We start from the raw sequence: 19,410 nt of genomic DNA, 5'->3' as shown, positions 1-19,410 counted from the left end.
AAAAAAACAAACCCAAAACCATTAAGAAAATGGTAATAGGAACATGCATATCAATAATTACCTTAAACGTGAATGGATTAAATGCTCCAGCCAAAAGACACAAGCTTGCTGGATGGATACAAAAACAAGACCCATATATATGCTGTCTACAAGAGACCCACTTCAGACCTAGGGACACATTCAGACTGAAAGTGAGGGGGTAGAAAAAGATATTCCATGCAAATGGAAATCAAAAGAAAGCTGGAGTAGCAATACTCATCAGATAAAATAGACTTTAAAATAAAGAATGTTACAAGAGACAAGGAAGGACACTTTATAATGATCAAGGGATCAATCCAAGAAGAAGATATAACAATTATAAATATATATGCACGCAACATAGGAGCACCTCAATACATAAGGCAAATGTTAACAGCTATAAAATAGGAAATTGACAGTAGCAAAATAATTGCGGGGGACTTTAACACCTCATTTAACACCAATGGACAGATCATCCAGACAGAAAATTAATAAGGAAACACAAGCATTAAATGACACAATAAACCAGACAGATTTAATTGATATTTATAGGACATTCCATCCAAAACCAGCAGATTACACTTTCTTCTCAAGTGCACATGGAACATTCTTGAAATCATATCAAGCATCTTTTCTGACCACAAGGCTATGATATTAGAAATGAATTACAGGGAAAAAATGTAAAAAACACAAACACATGGAGGTTAAACAATACATTACTAAATAACCAAGAGGTTACTGAAGAAATCAAAGAGGAAATCAAAAAACACCTAGAGACAAATGACAATGAAAATACGATGATCCAAAACCTATGGGATGCAGCAAAAGCAGTTCTAAGAGGGAATTTTATAGCAATACAAGCCTACCTCAAGAAACAAGAAACATCTCAAATAAACAATCTAACCTTACACCTAAAGGAACTAGAGAAAGAAGAACAAACAAAACCCAAAGTTAGCAGAAGGAAAGAAATCATAAAGATCAGAGCAGAAATAAATGAAATAGAAACAAAGAAAACAATAGCAAGGATCAATAAAACTAAAAGCTGGTTCTTTGAGAAGGTAAACAAAATTGATAAACCATTAGCTGAACTCATCAAGGAAAAGAGGGAGAGGACTCAAATCAATAAAATTAGAAATGAAAAAGGAGAAGTTACAACAGACACTGCAGAAATTCAAAGCATCCTAAGAGACTACTACAAGCAACTCTATGCCAATAAAATGGACAATCTGGAAGAAATAGACAAATTCTTAGAAAGGTATAACGTTCCAAGACTGAACCAGGAGAAATAGAAAATATGAACAAACCAATCACAAGAAATGAAACTGAAACTGTGATGAAAAGTTTTCCAACAAACAAAAGTCCATGACCAGATGGCTTCACAGGTGAATTCTGTCAAAGATTTAGAGAAGAGCTAGCACCCATCCTTCTCAGACTCTTCCAAAAAATTGCAGAGGAAGGAACACTCCCAAACTCATTCTATGAGGCCACCATTACCCTGGTACCAAAACCAGAAAAAGATACTACAAAAAAAGAAAATTATAGACCAATTTCACTGATGAATATACATGCAAAATCCTCAACAAAATACGAGCAAACAGAATCCAAGAACACATTAAAAGGATCATACACCATGATCAAGTGGGATTTATTCAAGGGATGCAAGCATTCTTCAATCTATGCAAATCAATCAATGTGATACACCATATTAACAAATTGAAGATAAAAACCATATATTCATCGCAATAGATGCAGAAAAAGCTTTTGACAAAATTCAACAGCCATTTATGATAAAAACTCTCCAGAAAGTGGGCATAGAGGGAAACTACTTCAACATAATAAAGACCATATATGACAAACCCACAGCAAACATCATTCTCAATGGTGAAAAACTGAAAGCATTTCCTCTAAGATCAGGAAAAGACAAGGATGTCCATTCTTGCCACTGTTATTCAACATAGTTTTGGAAGTCCTAGCCACGGCAATCAGAGAAGAAAAAGAAATAAAAGGAATACAAATGGGAAAAGAAGGGGTAAAACTGTCACTGTTTGCAGATGGCATGATACTATACAGGTAGAATTCTAAAGATGCCACCAGAAAACTACTAGAGCCAATCAATGAATTTGGTCAAGTAGCAGGATACAAAATTAATGCACAGAAATCTCTTGCATTCCTATACACTAATGATGAAAAATCTGAAAGAGAAATTAAGGAAACACTCCCATTTACCATTGCAACAAAAAGAATAAAATACCTAGGAATAAACCTACCTAGGGAGACAAAAGACCTGCACACAGAAAACTATAAGACACTGTTGAAAGAAATCAAAGATGACACAAACAGATGGAGATATATACCATGTTCTTGGATTGGAAGAATCAATATTGTGAAAATGATGATACTACCCAAAGCAATCTACAGATTCAATGCAATCCCTATCAAATTACCAATGGCATTTTTTACAGAACTAGAACAAAAAACCTTAAAATTTGTATGGAGACACAAAAGACCCTGAATAGCCAAAGCAATCTTGAGGGGAAAAAATGGAGCTGGAGGAATCAGACTCCCTGACTTTGGAATATACTACAAAGCTACAGTAATGAAGACAATACAGTGCTGGCACAAAAACAGAAATATAGATCAATGGAACAGGATAGAAAGCCCAGAGATAAACCCATGCACCTATGGTCAACTAATCTAGGACAAAGGAGGCAAGGATATACAATGGAGAAAAGACAGTCTCTTCAATAAGTGGTGCTAGGAGAACTGGGCAGCTACATGTAAAAGAATGAAATTATAACACTCTCTAACACCATACACAAAAATAAACTCCAAATGAATTAAATACCTAAATGTAAGACAGAACAGTATAAAACTCTTAGAGGAAAACATAGGAAGAACACTCTTTTACATAAATCATGACAAGATCATTTTTGACCCACCTCCTGGAGTAATGGGAATAAAAACAAAAATAAACAAATGGGATCTAATGAAACTTCAAAGCTGTTGCATAGCAAAGGAGATGAACAAGATGAAAAGTCAACCCACAGAATGGGAGAAAATATTTGCAAATGAATCAATGGACAAAGGATTAATATCCAAAATATATAAACAGCTCATGCAGCTCAATATTAAAAAACAAACAACCCAATCCAAAAATGGGCAGAAGACCTAAATAGACATTTCTCCAAAGAAGACATACAGATGGCCAAAAAGCACATGAAAAGCTTTTCAACGTCACTAATTATTAGAGAAATGCAAATCAAAACTACAATGAGGTATCACCTCACACCGGTTAGAATGGGAGTCATCAGAAAATCTACAAACAACAAATGCTGGAGAGGGTGTGGAGAAAAGGGAACGCTTTTGCACTGTTGGTGGGAAGGTAAATTGATATAGCCACTATGGAGAACAGTATGGAGGTTCCTTAAAAAGCTAAAAATAGAATTACCATATGATCCAGCAATCCCACTCCTGGGCATATACCCAGAGAAAACCATAATTCAAAAGACACATGCACCCCAATGTTCATTGCAGCACTTTTTGCAATAGCCAGGTCACAGAAGCAACCTAAATGCCCATCGACAGATGAATGGATAAAGAAGATGTGCTACATATATACAATGGAATATTACTCAGCCATAAAAAGGAAAGAAATTGGGTCATTTGTAGAGATGTGGATGGACCTAGCGACTGTCATACAGAGTGAAGTAAGTCAGAAAGAGGAAAACAAATATATATTAACACATATATGTGGAATCTAGAAAGATGGTACAGATGAAGCATTTTGCAAGGCAGAAATAGAGACACAGATGTAGAGAACAAAGGTATGGACACCAAGGTGGGAAAGCTGGGGGGTGGTGGTGGTGGTGGTGGTGGTGGGATGAATTGGGAGATTGCAATTGACATGTGTACACTAATATGTATAAAAGAGATAACTAATAAGAGCCTGCTGTATAAAAAAAATAAATAAGATTAAAAAAAACCCTACCCTCTCTCTAATGTCACATTTCCTTCTTTATCTGAATTCAATCAGTCCTCATGTATGTCATACAACATATACTTGATAATTAAAAAATAAAAGCTTTTAAATTTAATTAGGTCCCATTTTTAAATTAAAAAAATTTTTATTTATATACATATATATTTTTAATATATATATTTTAACATCTTTTTGGAGTATAATTGCTTTACAATGTTGTGTTAGTTTCTGCTGTATAACAAAGTGAATCAGCTATACGTATACATATATCCCCATATCCCCTCCCTCTTGTGTCTCCCGCCCACCGTCCCTATCCCACCCCTCTAGGTGGTCACAAAGCACTGAGCTGATCTCCCTGTGCTATGCAGCTGCTTCCCACTAGCTATCTATTTTATATTTGGTAGTGTGTATATGTCAATGCTATGCTTTTATTTCCATTACTTTACTCTAGGAGGTGGATCCAGAAAAACTACTGCTGCGATTTATGTAAAATGGTATTCTGCTTATGTTTTCCTCTAAGAATTTTATAGTATCCAGTCCTACATTCAGATCTTTAATCCATTTTCAGTTTATTTTTGTATATGGTGTTAGAGAATGTTCTAATTTCATTCCTTTACATGTGTCTGTCCAGTTTTCCCAGCTTTACTTATTGAAGAGACTGCCTTTTCTGCATTGTATATTCTTGCCTTCTCTGTTGTATGTTAATTGACTGTAAGTGCATGGGTTTATTATGGGCATTCTATCCTGATGCATTGATCTATGTGTCTGTTTTTGTGCCAGTATTATACCATTTTGATTACTGTAGCTTTGTAGTATAGTCTGAAGTCAGGGATCTTTTTTGCTATATGCATTGGTTTGTTTTATTTTTTAGATTCCAGAAATAACAAATGTTGAAATTTTGCCATTTTCAGGAATGTGGATGGACCTAGAGAATGTTATACTTAGTGAAATAAATGAGACAAAGACAAATAGTATATGATATCACTTATATATGGAATGTAAAAGATTTGTCATTCTTTTTAATCAAAATGTGTTTGGGGAGGGTTAAATTAGGAGTTTGGTATTAATAGATACACACTACTATATATAAAATAGATAAACAACAAGGATGTACTGTATAGCACAGGGAGCTATATTCAATATCTTGTAATAACCTATAATGGAAAAGAATCTGAAAAAGAATATATATATAAATGAATATATATGTATTTATATGTATATATATAAATGAATCACTTTGCTGTACACCTGACACTAACATAACATTGTAAATCAAGTATACTTAAATTTTAAAAATGTTAATACAATATGATACTTAAAAAATGCATTTAACTGTATCATCGTAGGGCTCGACTGAACTTATAGAAAATATTTATATATTCATTTAGAAGCTACAGTGCTGAAACTGGACTACTATGTCCTCTATTGTTCTAGGAAAGAAAGTATTTTATGCTTAGAAGGCTGACAGCTAAAATTAGTGGCAGAAAGTTAATTGTTTCTAGTTTTGAGTAGGGAGGGAGGATGTGATGCTTGATGAGATTGAAAAAGGAAAAAAAAATCTAGAGTTGACTTTGATCAGAGGTTGTGAGGCTGGATTTGGGGACGTGTATTCCTTAGAGGAGAGTAGTGACTGGTAGGCTAGGAATCTTGGTCAGCCTGCCTGAGAAGGAGACTTGTGGGCGTTTATTTATAGGAGTCATGGGTGGGAAGCTGGTACATATTTTGTTCTCAGAGGAATAGGGTGTTAAATAACGTGCAAATTGGCTGCCACTATTTTGCTGCTGTTAGCCCATATGGTTATCAGAATGTCACAGAGCTAGGGGTGTAATAATCTAAATATCAGTAACATCACCCAGAAGCAAAGGAGGATCTGATGGGATACAGAACCTTTTCCCAAGTAGCCATGAGTAGGGGAGGCCCTTTGTTGGGGGGCAAAGGCTGGGATGCTTTGCTACCCAGAGAAACTGGTCCTAGGATGAATAGTAAGGTAGAGAGAGGGACAGGGATGTTATGGGAATTTAACTAATTTAAATTAACATTTAAGTATTAATTATTTTATATTAATTTTTGAATAGGACATGCAAAAGATGTGATATTTTTATTGTCCTCATGCAGGAGCCTTTAACTTTTGGGTATTTGAATTTCTCAGTCTATTCTTTTATGATATCTAAGTTTTGTGTCATATTTTAAAAAACCTTTGACTTTAAGACTTTAAAAATTATAAAATAAAAATTATAAAAATATACATTACTGTATACTTTATCAATTATTTTTATGGTTTTATTTTTAAAGATGTCATGACAATGTTCAAATAAGTCTCTTTTTCCTGTCTCCCAGCTATGTACTTCTCCTACCGAGAGGCAAGTATTGTTATCAATTTTTTGTGAATCTTTCTAGAGATAGTCTATGTATATAAAAGTATAAACCTACTATATTCTCTCCCTCTTTATACACCAGTAGTAGCCTGCTATACACACTATAATATATCTTACTTTTTTTCAGTTAACAAAATGTCTTGGAGGTATTTTCATATCAGTACACATCAGGTTGCCTCATTCTTTAGAGATTTCAAAGATTTTTAGGATATGTGATTCTTTTTTAAAATAATTAATTAATTAATTAATTTAATTTTGGCTGCATTGGGTCTTTGTTGATGCGTGCAGGCTTTCTCTAGCTGGAGCGAGTGGGGGCTACTCTTCGTTGCGGTGCGTGGTCTTTTCATTGTGGTTTCTTCTCTTGTTGCAGGGCACAGGCTCTAGGCGCGTGGGCTTCAGTAGTTGCACACAGGCTCAGTAGTTGTGGTGCACGGGTCTAGTTGCTCCACGGTATGTGGGATCTTCCCGGACCGGGGGACGAACCCGTGTTGCTTGCATCAGCAGGCGGACTCTCAACCACTGTGCCACCAGGGAAGCCCAAGTTTTTAATTTTGATGAAGTCCAATTTATCTATTTTTTCTTTTATTCCTTGTGCTTTTGGTGTCATGTCTAAGAATCCATTGCCTAATCCAAGGTATTGAAGATTTCTTGCTATGTTTTTCTCTAAGAGTTTTATAGTGTTGGCTCTTACATTTAGGCATTTGATCCATTTTGAGTTAATTTTTTTAATATGTTGCTAGGTAAAACTACAACTTCATTCTTATGCATTGGCTTATCCAGTTGTCCCAGCACAATTTGTTGACAATACTATTCTTTGCCCCATTGAATGATCTTAGATCTTTGTTGAAAAATCAACTGACCATGAATTATGGACTTATTTTCGAATTCTCAGTTCTAATCCATTGATGCATATGTCTATCTTTATGCCAGTACTACAGGGTCTTGATTACTGTAGATGTGTAGTAAGTTTTGTTAAACTTATTCAAACTGTTTTACTCTTTATGATGCTGTTGTAAGTTGAACTGTGTTCTTAATTTCGTTTTCAGATTGTTTATTGCTAGTGTATAGAAATATAATAAGTTTTTAAATTAGTCTTGTATTCTGAAAACTTGCTGAACTCATTTATTCATTCCAATAATTTTTTAGTGGACTTCTTAGGATTTTGTACATACAAGATTATGTCATTTGTGAATAGAGATAATTTTACTTCATCCTTTCCAATATGGATGTCATTTATTTATTTCATTTTCTTGCCCCAGCCAGAACATCTGGTAAAATGTTAAATAAAAGTGGCAGAGTGTACATACTTCTGTTGTTCCTTATCTTAGGAGGAAAGCATCCACTTTTGGTACTATTACTATGATGTTAACTCTATGTTTTTTCTAGATACACTTTATCATGCTGAGGAGATTCCCTTCTGTTCCTGGTTTGTTGAGGTTTTGTGGTTTTTTTTTATCATGAAAGGGTATTGGATTTTTCCAAGTGCTTTTTCTTCACCTACTGAGATAATCATTTTTTTGAATTCTATTGATATGGTATATTACAGTAATTGATTTTCATATGTTAAATAGCCTCCTTATTCTCTTCCATATTTCCACCTTATTATAGCACTTTTATTTTATTATAGTCTGTGTTTCCCCAATAGAATATGAGCCTGATGAAGGTAGATACTGCATCTACAATAGATTCTTGACTTTCAGGAGGGCGATCTTTGTGGATCCTGAAATATCTGAATCCCTCTGCCAAATGCCACAGAGGAAAAAGAGAAGAACAAATTGGATAGAGCTTGTATTCTGGGTAGTTGTGGGGCCCAGTCACTAGACAAGTGTCTTTTTCTTGTATACCAATCTTTAGGCAAGTAATTTGAATTTGTGCTTCAGTAAAACAACAAACCAGGGACCTTCAGGATCACTCTTGATAGCATAAACATTCATTGCTACATTCTCTAAGGCCATAGACCGACCACTGGTGTTCATTCCTACAGTACCTGGCATGAAAGTTTGTTCATTTTATTAGAACTGTGTATTCTGTGCTAGGCACTGGGTTACTTGCTGAGATTATAGAAATGCATAAAATAGGGTTCTTACCTCAAGGAGCTCAGAGTCAGTGGAGGGAAAGAGACAATTAAAATACAGGGTGAAAGTGGTATGATGGTGCAAGCACCACAGAAGTGGAGAGAATGAGGCTTCCTATAGTAAGTGGGGTATGAGCTCTCCTCTCACCACCTTCAGTGGCATTTCTGGCCCACTCTCCCCTAGAATAATGTAGGAACCTCCTAACTGACCTCTCTGCTTCTACCTTGCTACCCATGCAGTCCGTTCTCAGTACACCACCCAGAGTGATCCTTTAAAAGCTTAAGTGAGCTTATGTCTCTCTTCTACTCACAGTTCAGACTGACTGCCTATCTTTCCTGAGTTAAAGACCAAGTTGCCACCTTGGTTCACAAGTTCTGCCTGATCTGACCTTTCACTATCTCTCTGACCTCTTCTCCTTCTTTTGCTCTTGATAACTCCACTGCATGAACTCTGATCTCCTGCTGGTCTTCCAACATATCAGACTCACTCTGCTCAAACTTGGGGCCCTTGTATTTGTGGATTCCTCTTCCAGAATGCTCTTCCCAGATATCGTTCCCTCACTCTCTGCAGGCCTCTGATCAAAGCCTTTGGGAGAAAGTCCTGCAACTACTCTACAGAAACTGAAGGACTCCTTCCCTGCTCCCTTCCCACCTGAACGTGCTTCATTTTTCTCTATATCACTCACTCATTTAGTTGTTTATTGTCTGTATTCCCTTAGCAGAATATAAGTTCCATGAAGTCAGAGATATTTTTGCCCATTTTGTTCATTGTTGTTACTCCCATTACCTAGCATGCTTCCTGACACATAGTAGGTACTCATTAAATATTTGCTGACCCAGCTAATTTACTGCCATTCCAGAGGATGAGTGGGAGTGACTTAGTAAGAAGAAATGAGCTGGGATAGGAGGTAGATTGGGTGTTTATTGAATTGAATGATTTAATTTCCCCATGTGTGGGGTTTGGGTTTTGGACTAGATGGTTGCTGATGCCCACTTTCATCCAATCAACCCTGAAATAACACAACAAAATGGTAACTTTGCAGCTCAGAGTGGATCAAGAGTCTGTGTGAAGGCCACTGACAGCTTTAAGCAATCTGAGGGTGTAGGGCACCAAAACCTATTACCAGGCAGTGAAGATGGTTCCTGAGATCACAGCTGAATTATGGATACTACCCAGAACTATTTAGGAAGGCACCTGGTTCTGTCATCCCAAGAACAGCCCCTGCACCAAATCACAAAGCTCAAAGTTTATAAAAGACATCCCCAACATAATGTATAATTAATAACTGTTGTTTATTGAGTGCTTCCCTTATGCCTTGCTCAGTGCTGGGAGCTTTATAATGTTCTCTCTTATAACCCTGTGAGTCTGTTGTCATATTCATTTTATGGATTAAAAACACAGGTGCTGAAAAAATTCATAACTTGCTTAGGGCCTTGGGGCTGGTAAGTGGCTAAGCTAGTAAATTTTGATTCCAGTTTGATGGAGTCTAAAACCCATGTTCTTGTCCATATTGTGTGTTCTCCAGATCAGCCACCTGCAACAAATATTTAACCTCTGAGGGCAAGAACATATCGCTCCAGTTTCTGTACTTTTCTGCTTTCAGAAATGAGGTTTGGGATGTTCCAGAAGCTGCAGGTGTGTATTTACCCAACAGCTTTGATAGGACAAGGGCAGAGGACAGTAGAGGCCAGGACACTGCCCTAACTGTATTCGTTATGATTTAATATATAATATTGTCAAAACTCAATTAGGGAATTCATTAGGAGTGCAAAGGGCAAGACAGATTAAGAAGGTAATGCTTCTTAGAATAAATATATTCTTGTCTAGGAAATGTGTTTTCTATAATTATTTTGGGAGTCCAGGCTCCATAAACTTTATTGAAAAGAGCCTGATATAGACTGGGGAGAGAGTTTGGAATAGCCCAAGTTCCCTTAGGGAAAGAGCAGGAGGTGTATATTGAAGTGTGATGGTGAGTTTCTGTAATTCTCCTGCAGAGAATTAGGGGGCTAGACGGGAGGGTGTGAGCTTGAGAAAAAGAAATGTAGACCACAAATGATTGTAGGTTTTTCAGAGGGTTTATGGACATTGTTTGCAGTTCAGATGATTAAAAAGATTCTTCCTTTCGGGGGTTGGTGGTTCTTTTCATAGGCAGCATTGGGGGGTGGCGCTCACCCCAAGGAGACTGTTCTTGGGATTAAGGAACCCAGTATTTTCAGAAGAAGTAGTGCTGCAGTTTCTGGTTATATCATGGGCAATGTTGTGACATCTCTGGATTATGTTATGGGACAGTGTTGTGACACCCCTGGATTACATCATGGACAGTTCTGTGAGGCCTCTTGGTTTTCAGCACCCTGTGAAGCATTGTGGAAAGAGTTGTGGCATTTGAAGTTAGAGAAGAACCACACATGGGGGACCTAACATATCTGAGACCTGGTGCAAATCCCTCTACATGTATTATCCTTTGATAACATCTGCCCCCTGCGGTGATCCTTAGAGTCCTGGCCAAGGCTTGAGGGGAACCCTGGGAATATTGAGAAAGCTATGACTTTGTCCAGCTTTCAGGGAGTTGCCTCTAAGCCTGTTTTTTAAAAATTAATTAATTAATTTAGTTTTGGCTGCGTTGGGTCTTCGTTGTGGTGCGCGGGCTTCTCATTGCGGTGGCTTCTCTTGTTGCGGAACACAGGCTCTAGGCGCGCGGGCTTCAGTAGCTGTGGCACGTGGGCTCTAGAGCGCAGTCTCAGTAGTTGTGGTGCATGGGCTTAGTTGCTCTGCGGCATGTGGGATCTTCCCGGCCCAGGGCTCGAACCCGTGTCCCCTGCATTGGCAGGCGGATTCTTAACCACTGCACCACCAAGGAAGCCCTAAGCCTCTTTAAGATGAGGAAAATACTCGGGACTGTCATGATGCTAAAATGAGTTTTTGTAGGCTATTAAGTCAATTGCCAACAAGTTCAACAAAGTGGGAGGTTGTGAAGAAAGCATGATATTTTGGCCTCTGTTTCAGATTCTTCCTCTTTTCTCTGTGCTGGGGCTGTGCCCAGCCAGTCACGCAATTTCCAAGGTGAGTCTGGCCAGCTTAGGCTCATTAGCTTTATCAGCAGACTGTTTTGTGGGGGAACGTGTGTGTGTTTAGAAGGCTGCTGGGAGGAGTCGAGGCCCGTGAGACTCTGTGAGGCTGTTGCACTGCCTCCACGTGGCATAGGCACCCCACACCAGGTGGAACTCTCTTCTGATGTGCTCAACTTAACATCCCCTACACCACCCTTCACCCCAGACCTGGCTGCCCACTCTCCAGATACATCTTTACATTTTCCTTTATTTGGACTTGAGTTTGGTTCCTCCATTCAATGTCTTGAGTTCCCCCTTGATTGAGTTTCCTTACTCCATCGGAATTTAACTTTCAAAGAAAGCTGTCTGACATATCATTAATATTGCTTAATTCTTATGGTGCATTCTAACAGGGGCTTTATGGAGACAATGTCTCAATCCATGGAAGAACTCCAAAGATGACTACTGCAGTCACTGGGCAGGTCAGTGGTCCAGGTCCATGGTCACCTGACCATAGAGAGGAAGATCTGGCTGGGAGAGCCATCACCCTGAGAACAGGTGGGAGGAAAGAGGAAAGTGGGAAGGAAGAAAGCCCCATTGTGTAGGAGATGCTATTGTGCAGGGTATGTTGGGCTCTGTGTATGTATCACAAACTAATTAGGAGAATAGATTAAGCTGCTTTGGTGTCAAAATAGCTGTGGGGAAAACAACCTTAATAGCAGGTTGCAGATGAAAGAAAATGAAATGAGAGAGAAATGAGGAGCATTTAAAAGAAAAGAATCAGGCTGGAGGGAATGGAGAGAGGAGGACAAAGCAGAGCATTTAAAATATTAAAGAAGTTGGTATGGGGTGGCATATGCATTTCTGATGAGCACCAGGGGAAGAGAGCCTAGTCCCACATTTCCACAGCCTCAGTGTTTGTTATGTTCAAAGCCTCAAAGTTCCTAGGGGACAGGAGACAGGAGAAGGGAGGTGGTAAGAAACTTTGGGGGCTCAGCCAGAAGGAGTAGCTTTAGGTGGCCAGGCTGTGCTCTGTTCCCGCTGTGTCTCAGCTCTGCTACTCCCTGTGATTCAGTGCCCAGTTTCCCTCTTTTCTTTCCTCACAGTGAGATCCCTTGTCCTTCCACCCCCTCAGGGCTTTCATCCATCCCTTGGTGCATGACTCTCAAATCTGGGTTTCCAGTCCAGGTGGATCTCCTGAGTTCTCCAGCTGCTACCCACCCCATCCTGCGTTATCTTACCTCACACATCTAAGATGGACTCACTTCTCTCCCCATGATGCGCATACATGCTTCTCCTCCAAACTTCCCCATCGCAGCAATGGTACTGCCATCCACCCAGTCACCCAAGCCAGAACACTGGGAATCTTTCTCGACTCTCCTCTCTCCCATCAGTCACTGCATTCTGTTGACTCTACCTTCTATATGTACCTCAAGTCAGCTCAGCAGTTCTCTTCACCTCACTGCCAGTCTCTTGGTCATCACTTACCTGTACAGCTGCAGTAGCCCAAAGAATTGTTCTGCTCCATTCTCCCTACTCCCCAAACCATTCTCCACATAGCTCCTTCTGTAACAAATCTAATCATGTTACTCTCCTTTCTAAAAACCTTCAGTGCTCCTTTGCTGTTCTGGATACTTATCACTGCATAAAAATACTACTCCAAAACTTAGTAGCTTAAGACAACAGTCATTTTATTATATCTCATAAATTGTGGGTCAGGAATTCAGGCAGGGTTCAGCTGGGCAATTCTTGTGTTCCATGGGGCATCAACAGAGGTCATTTGGTCATATTCAGCTGGTAATGGGCTAGTCTAAATCCAAGATGGCTCCACTTACCTATATGGCACTTTAGTGGGGAGGACCAGAAGGCTGGGCTTAGATGAGACTGTCAGCTGGAGCCCCCACATGTGGCCCCTCCAGCATGGTGGTCTTAGGGTAGTTGGTCTTCTTACACAGCGGCTCATGGTCCAAGAGTGAGAGTTCCAGTGAAGAAGGTTGAAGCTATGTGGTGTTTCATGATTCAGCCTCATAAGTCATATGCCATCATTTCCATAGTACTGTATCAGTTGAAGGAGTTACAAACCTGCCAAGATTCAGGGAGGACATACAAAGACCCTACCTCTCAGCGGGAAGAGTGCAGCCATGTCTCTAGAGGATGGCCTTGGTATCATGGCGTGTGTGGCCCTTCATGGGCTGGCCGCTGCTGGCCTCCTCTCTGCTCACCATTCCCTAACTTATTGGATTTTATGCTCCAAGGGTCCAGCCATCCTTAGCAACTTCTAATTCCTTGAGTAGTCTGAGCTCTCTCGCACTGTTGGATTCCTCCCTCTTTTTAGAGTGGCTTTCTTACCCCTTCTTCATCTGACAAACTCCTGTTTCCCTTCAAGTCTCAGCTTAAGTGCTATTTCCTGTAGGAGGCCTTCCGTGAATCTGTTAGTCTAGGTTAGGTGGTTTCCCATGTGGCCAAATAAGACTCATTACACAGTATTGTAATTACAGTCTACATCTCTCACTAAACTGAAAGTCATTAGAGCACAAGACTATGTCACATTCATCTTTTTATCTTCAGGATCTAACACAAGACCTGGCATGTATTAATTGCCCAATATATGTTTATTGAATTCCATAGTCTCTCTGGGTCTCAGTTTCCTCATTTGTAAATTTGGAAAGCAAATAGATTTATCCAATATGCCATTGTCTCACTCACTTGCTTCCTCAGCATAGACTTGAAAAGGATCCTGAAGCTACAACTGGGCTCAGCAAGAAGGAGGATTGTGATCCATTAGAGATATCTGCCGTGGGCACAGCAGAGGTAAGAGGTCGCTTGTATGCTGTGCATTTGGCATACCTAGATTAGATCATCTCCAACTTTAAATGTCTGTCCATAGCACTATCTATATCATATCCATCTAGAATCCTAGACTAAGAGCTGGAAGTTTCCCATGAGATCACTTAGTCCAATATTCTCATTGCATAGGTGAGAATACTAACACTCAGAGAGAAAGTGATTCACCTGAAGTCTGAACCTGATTCCAGGGTGAGATCTATTATAATCTGCAGTCATGTAAACAGGGTAGGAATTGAGGTTTAGTATCTAACATAGTAGATGTTAACCCCAGCTCAGTATTAATTTCCTCTCTTGTCAATTCTGAAGTTTCAGACAACTTGGCAATAGAACAGACTGGGTTTGAATTCTGAGCACAGTCACTTCCTAGCTGCATGTTCTTGAAAAAATTACTTGACTTTACTAAACTTCAGCTTTCTCTTCTGCAAAATATGGGTAATAGTAATACCTACCATATAAGTGAGATAATACAGGGAGAGCCCTTTTTAATTGTTTCTGGAACATAGTTAGGACTCAACTGTTAACTATTTATTAGTAACAGTTTAGTATCATGATTATCATCACAAGGGTTTGGCCTGGCTTACTCCCTCGAGGCCTGGGCGGCATGGGTCGCAAGGCACAGGGCACATGTCGTCTGAATTCTCAGGGCTGACTTGAGACTTGTTAAGGAAAATTTAAAGAGTCCCATTTCTCCCAACCAGAAAGCTTTGCAGCTGAACCCAGTGACAAATTGTGGCTTGCACCTGGGAACTCTCTATTCAGAGCAGAGACATTTTCAATCAGGATTTCTATAAGGGAGAAAGGAAAGGAAAACTCATCTAACAGGCCAGATGCTTTATCAGATCTAAATACTTTTGTCTTTGGGGAAGAGAAGGAAGAATTGGTAAGTCAATAGAAAACAATTGACTTCAGATAAGTTTTACATACATACATACACACACAAGCAAATATATACACACACACATACACACACACACACACACACACACACACACACATATATATATATATATATATTTTTTTTTTTCACCACCTATTAGAGGACAGGATCAGAGTTCCCTGGGGTTTGGGAGTTTGTTCCTAAATGTTGAATACTAATCAATTAAGGTAAGCTGATTATGAAGTTTAAAAAATAAATAATTGGGGGAAAAGATCAATAGAGGGTTATGACTGCAGAGTCTGGCACTGTGGTGAGGACTTGGGGAGTGGCAGGAATTGTTAGGTGTTGACCTAATTTCTGGAGGGCTAATGAGTGAAGCTCTCCAGGCAACAATGGTAAATGCACTTCTAATCATCTCCATATTAAATTTAGCATCAAGGAGCAGGGCACTTCTCTCTCTTCAATTTCATAGGAATGTGATTAACATGGATATAAAAAAGAAGTTGAAGGAAACAGAATTTGATTTGAACTTCATAGTCTATTTCAGAGTGAAATTTAAGATGTATTTATAGGGTTTTCATGGATAAGTTTCCAGGGACTCTAAATTGTGATTGAACCAAGTTCATCTTGTACTTTTCCTCCCTCCCTTTCCCCTTTCCAGGAGGTTTAAGTCTGCTGGTAATGAAGCAAGAGGGAGAAAAAAATAAAGCAGTGGAGTGTGAGGAGGATGCCATGCTGAGAGTGGGGAGGAAAGGTGCTTTAGAAACACTGCAGTGTAAAGGATTTCAGACTGCTGTAACAGGGTAAGTGAGCCTGTTGGTTGGTGATGCACCCCTCTGTCAGCCTGCGAATGGGGCTCTATGATTTTGGAACAAGCAAGTTGGACACAACCCAAAAGGAGTATCTCTAAATTGTAAATCTGGTGGTCAGAAGTTGGCTTTAGTGCTGACATGTAATAGGCTGCAATTCCGTTGATAGTCATCCAGGATGGGGACAACTCCAAATCCTCTTCTTTCCCTGGTCCCTCTCCCGCACATTTTGACTAAAATGTTTTGGATTCAGACACAGAGAATTTGAAAAGTTCTATGGGCATCTGCACCTGGAAAGGTCTCTTCTCTCCTAAGATTCTTTCTCAATAATTTGGAGGAATAGTGAAGAAAAATAAAGGGGGGAGAAATAGGGCACCTCTGTCTTTGACAGTGAAAGTGCCTGTAGTTTTCCTGTCTTACATCATGTAAACAGGCTGTGCTTTGTAGCTCTCACCCTGCGGTATTTGAGATTTATTTTTTATAACAGAGATGCTTTTTTGGAATATGCTTGCAAATTTATCTCCTTATTTAGAGAGGGGCCTTCTTTGAACATGCTCTTACCTTTAGTAAGTAATTTAAGAAATATACTCCCTTGGTCTGGCTAAACATTAGATAACAGTGTAATTCAAGGGATTTATTTAATTGAGAAATTGACCCAGAACCCCATTTAACATCATCATCTAGGCCAGACAGGGCCAGGCTGACGTCAGCAGGAGTCTGGCTTCCTGAGGAGTTGGGACAGAGCTTGCTTGATTAAGGTGTTTCCTGGGAAATGGAATTAAGCCTAATGATTTCCAATGGAAGGGACTGCTAATTGGGGAGGCAATGCTACTTAATTGGGACACTTGCAGGTAATTAAAGGCTCCCTCCGATGGCTTTCTCTGTACTTATGACTCTGGGAGGTTAAGACGATATGGAGAATATGGGTGTTCTCAGCCTCTGTGCTGCGTCTTGGCCTTGACCCTCTGTCCAAGGCCTCTCAACTAGGCCACTTTTTTACTCTTTGGCAAACAGTGCTTTACATGAGGCCTTCTATGGACTTTTAGGAGCTTGAGTGAGTTTAGGTCTCTGATGCTAACCTGCTTCTGGGAGTCTAGTGAGCTCCCTGGAAATGGGTGAAAAGGGCAGTGAGGTAACATGGCAGTGCCCAAGAGGGGCCCTGTGCTTTGATCTTGACACCAGACCCCAGAGACTTCTGTATCAAGTGACTCTGGCTGAATGGGACTTAAGGTTGAAGATGTCACCTTCTGCAGAGATGGGCAGGCCCAGCCCCATGTGGGAAGGGAGCCCTAGTGGAAAATCCTCTGGATTAAGAGTTGGATAAATTGATTTCTAGATCCAAGTCTATTACCAATAGGCATTGTGACTCACCTCTTTAGGCCTCACATTTTTCAACTGTAAAGTGGGAATGATTCTATCTAACTATGGACAATAAAATGATCCTTTCATTCTAGGTGCTGGGTAAGGGACTGGAGAAAGATGAACTTTTAATCTATGTTCTAAGGAACTCAGTCTGGTGAGGTAGACCAACTTGTAAATCAACACTTGCCATTTGTTGTTACAGGTCGTACTTGACAAAAGAGGAGCAGACCAGTTATCAGAGAAGAGCAGAGAAGGCTTCAGAGGGAGGTAACATTTCACTGAGTGTTTATGAACAGATAACAGAGAGAGAAAGCATCCCAGGCAGAGAGAAGAGCATACGCAAAGGCACAGGCATGCAAACCCTACGGCACACCCAGGAGTTGTCTCTGGTGGTGCATTTCTGTTGATGTGCATTTTTGGGAAAGAGAAGAGTGAGGGGAATGGATCATGAAAGGCCATATACATTACTCTAGGAAGATTGGTTGGACTTTTTGTAATAGGCAGTGGATGGTTGTTGAAATGTTCAGTGTGGGAGTGACAGAGTCACAACCGAGTCTGGGGAAAGTCACTCTGATAGAAGTGACTGGGGGAGCTGGATTGGAGAGGCCAGGCTGGAGGCAGGGAGACTGCTACGATAGCCCAGAAGATGGGTGGCAAGTCGCTAACTTCAGGCAAAGCCAGTGGGAAGTGAGAGGAGAGAACGATTTGAGTTTGTATCATGGGTTGCTTTGTGTGCTGGTAGTTATATTATTAAGCTTATGAGAACTTTGCAATCACAGCCCCATTATAGCTCCTGCTTCCCTTTCAGCCAAAGGCACCTTGTTCATACTCCTTTACCTGCTCTAACCCTTTGCTCTGCAGAAAGAGGCTCCTGGACCCGACTTTCCAAAGGAGTCTTTGGCAAGGCTTGGGAATCCCCACTCAATGTCCTCAGACAAGAGGAGTGAGATAGGACAAGAATTTGAGGCCTCTGGCTTTCCTGGGAGATTTAGGAAAGAGAGCTCTGGCAACCCACAGGAACGCAGCCCAGCGCTTGAGTTTCAGTAGGTTTGGAAAAAACACCTGATTGAAAAGCAGCGGAGATGGGGAAGCTCAAAGGTGAGCTGGAGCTGTCGGTAATTGCAGCTTTCACTGTGACAATCATCTCATGTTCTCTCCTTTCATAGCTGGCAGTTTGGGTAATAGGCACAGTATTCATGCCTCAATGGATAAGGTAGGAGCCCATTTCCAATTTTTTTTTTTTGAATAGCTGTTCCCAAGGATTGGGTCACCTTAAAAGCTCTGTATAGGCTGTTGATGCCAGTGCAAACTCTGGGGAATAAAGCTATTACCTTCTAGGCCCCATCAAAAAGCATCTTCAGTGTTGAAGGTTTTTGAAGTGTTCAGCTATGATTCTCTATAAAGTGCTTCTCTGAATAGCCCATGTGCAGAGTGTGAGTTAATGGGGAATGAGGTAAGCTAGACGGGGGATTTTCTTGCTTTTCCATCTGAAGAAGCAGAGACCCATCCCTCCCCCTCTTAACTCTTATAGCACTGACTATCGGGACCACCATTTAGCTGAGAATGCCTTAGACTGAGATTGGAACGTGTGTGTTCATGTGACAGTATTGCTTGGTACATTTTCAGAATTCTCATTCCTAAGTGAAGTTTAGTTCCTTTCAACTTGTTTTATTTCCTTCTGAAGTCCTAAGTTAAAAGAACCCCATTAGAGCAGGCGTCTAAAAGGGCCTTTCTTGTTTGGGGAACCACAGGCTGACCTGCCTTTTCTCCCCAGCCCCTTGAGGTCAGGAGCCTGTGTTTCCTGCTGTGGCCTCCATGTGCCTAGGCAGTGAAGCACCTAGAATTTCTTTAGGACAGGCTCTTCCACTGACCATATGACACTTATTTCACCCATGGTGTGGGAAAGTCAGTCTTATTACCTTGGTATATACTTGCTGGATGAATGAACGAATGAATTTACTTTAGTCTGGTAAAGTGTTTTCTAAATGGGAAAAGTAGGGACGGTGCTATAAAGTTTATGC

This window comes from Kogia breviceps, chromosome 4, assembly GCF_026419965.1.
Source record: "Kogia breviceps isolate mKogBre1 chromosome 4, mKogBre1 haplotype 1, whole genome shotgun sequence".
Taxonomy (NCBI): domain Eukaryota; kingdom Metazoa; phylum Chordata; class Mammalia; order Artiodactyla; family Physeteridae; genus Kogia; species Kogia breviceps.
This window is presented reverse-complemented; position numbering follows the sequence as displayed.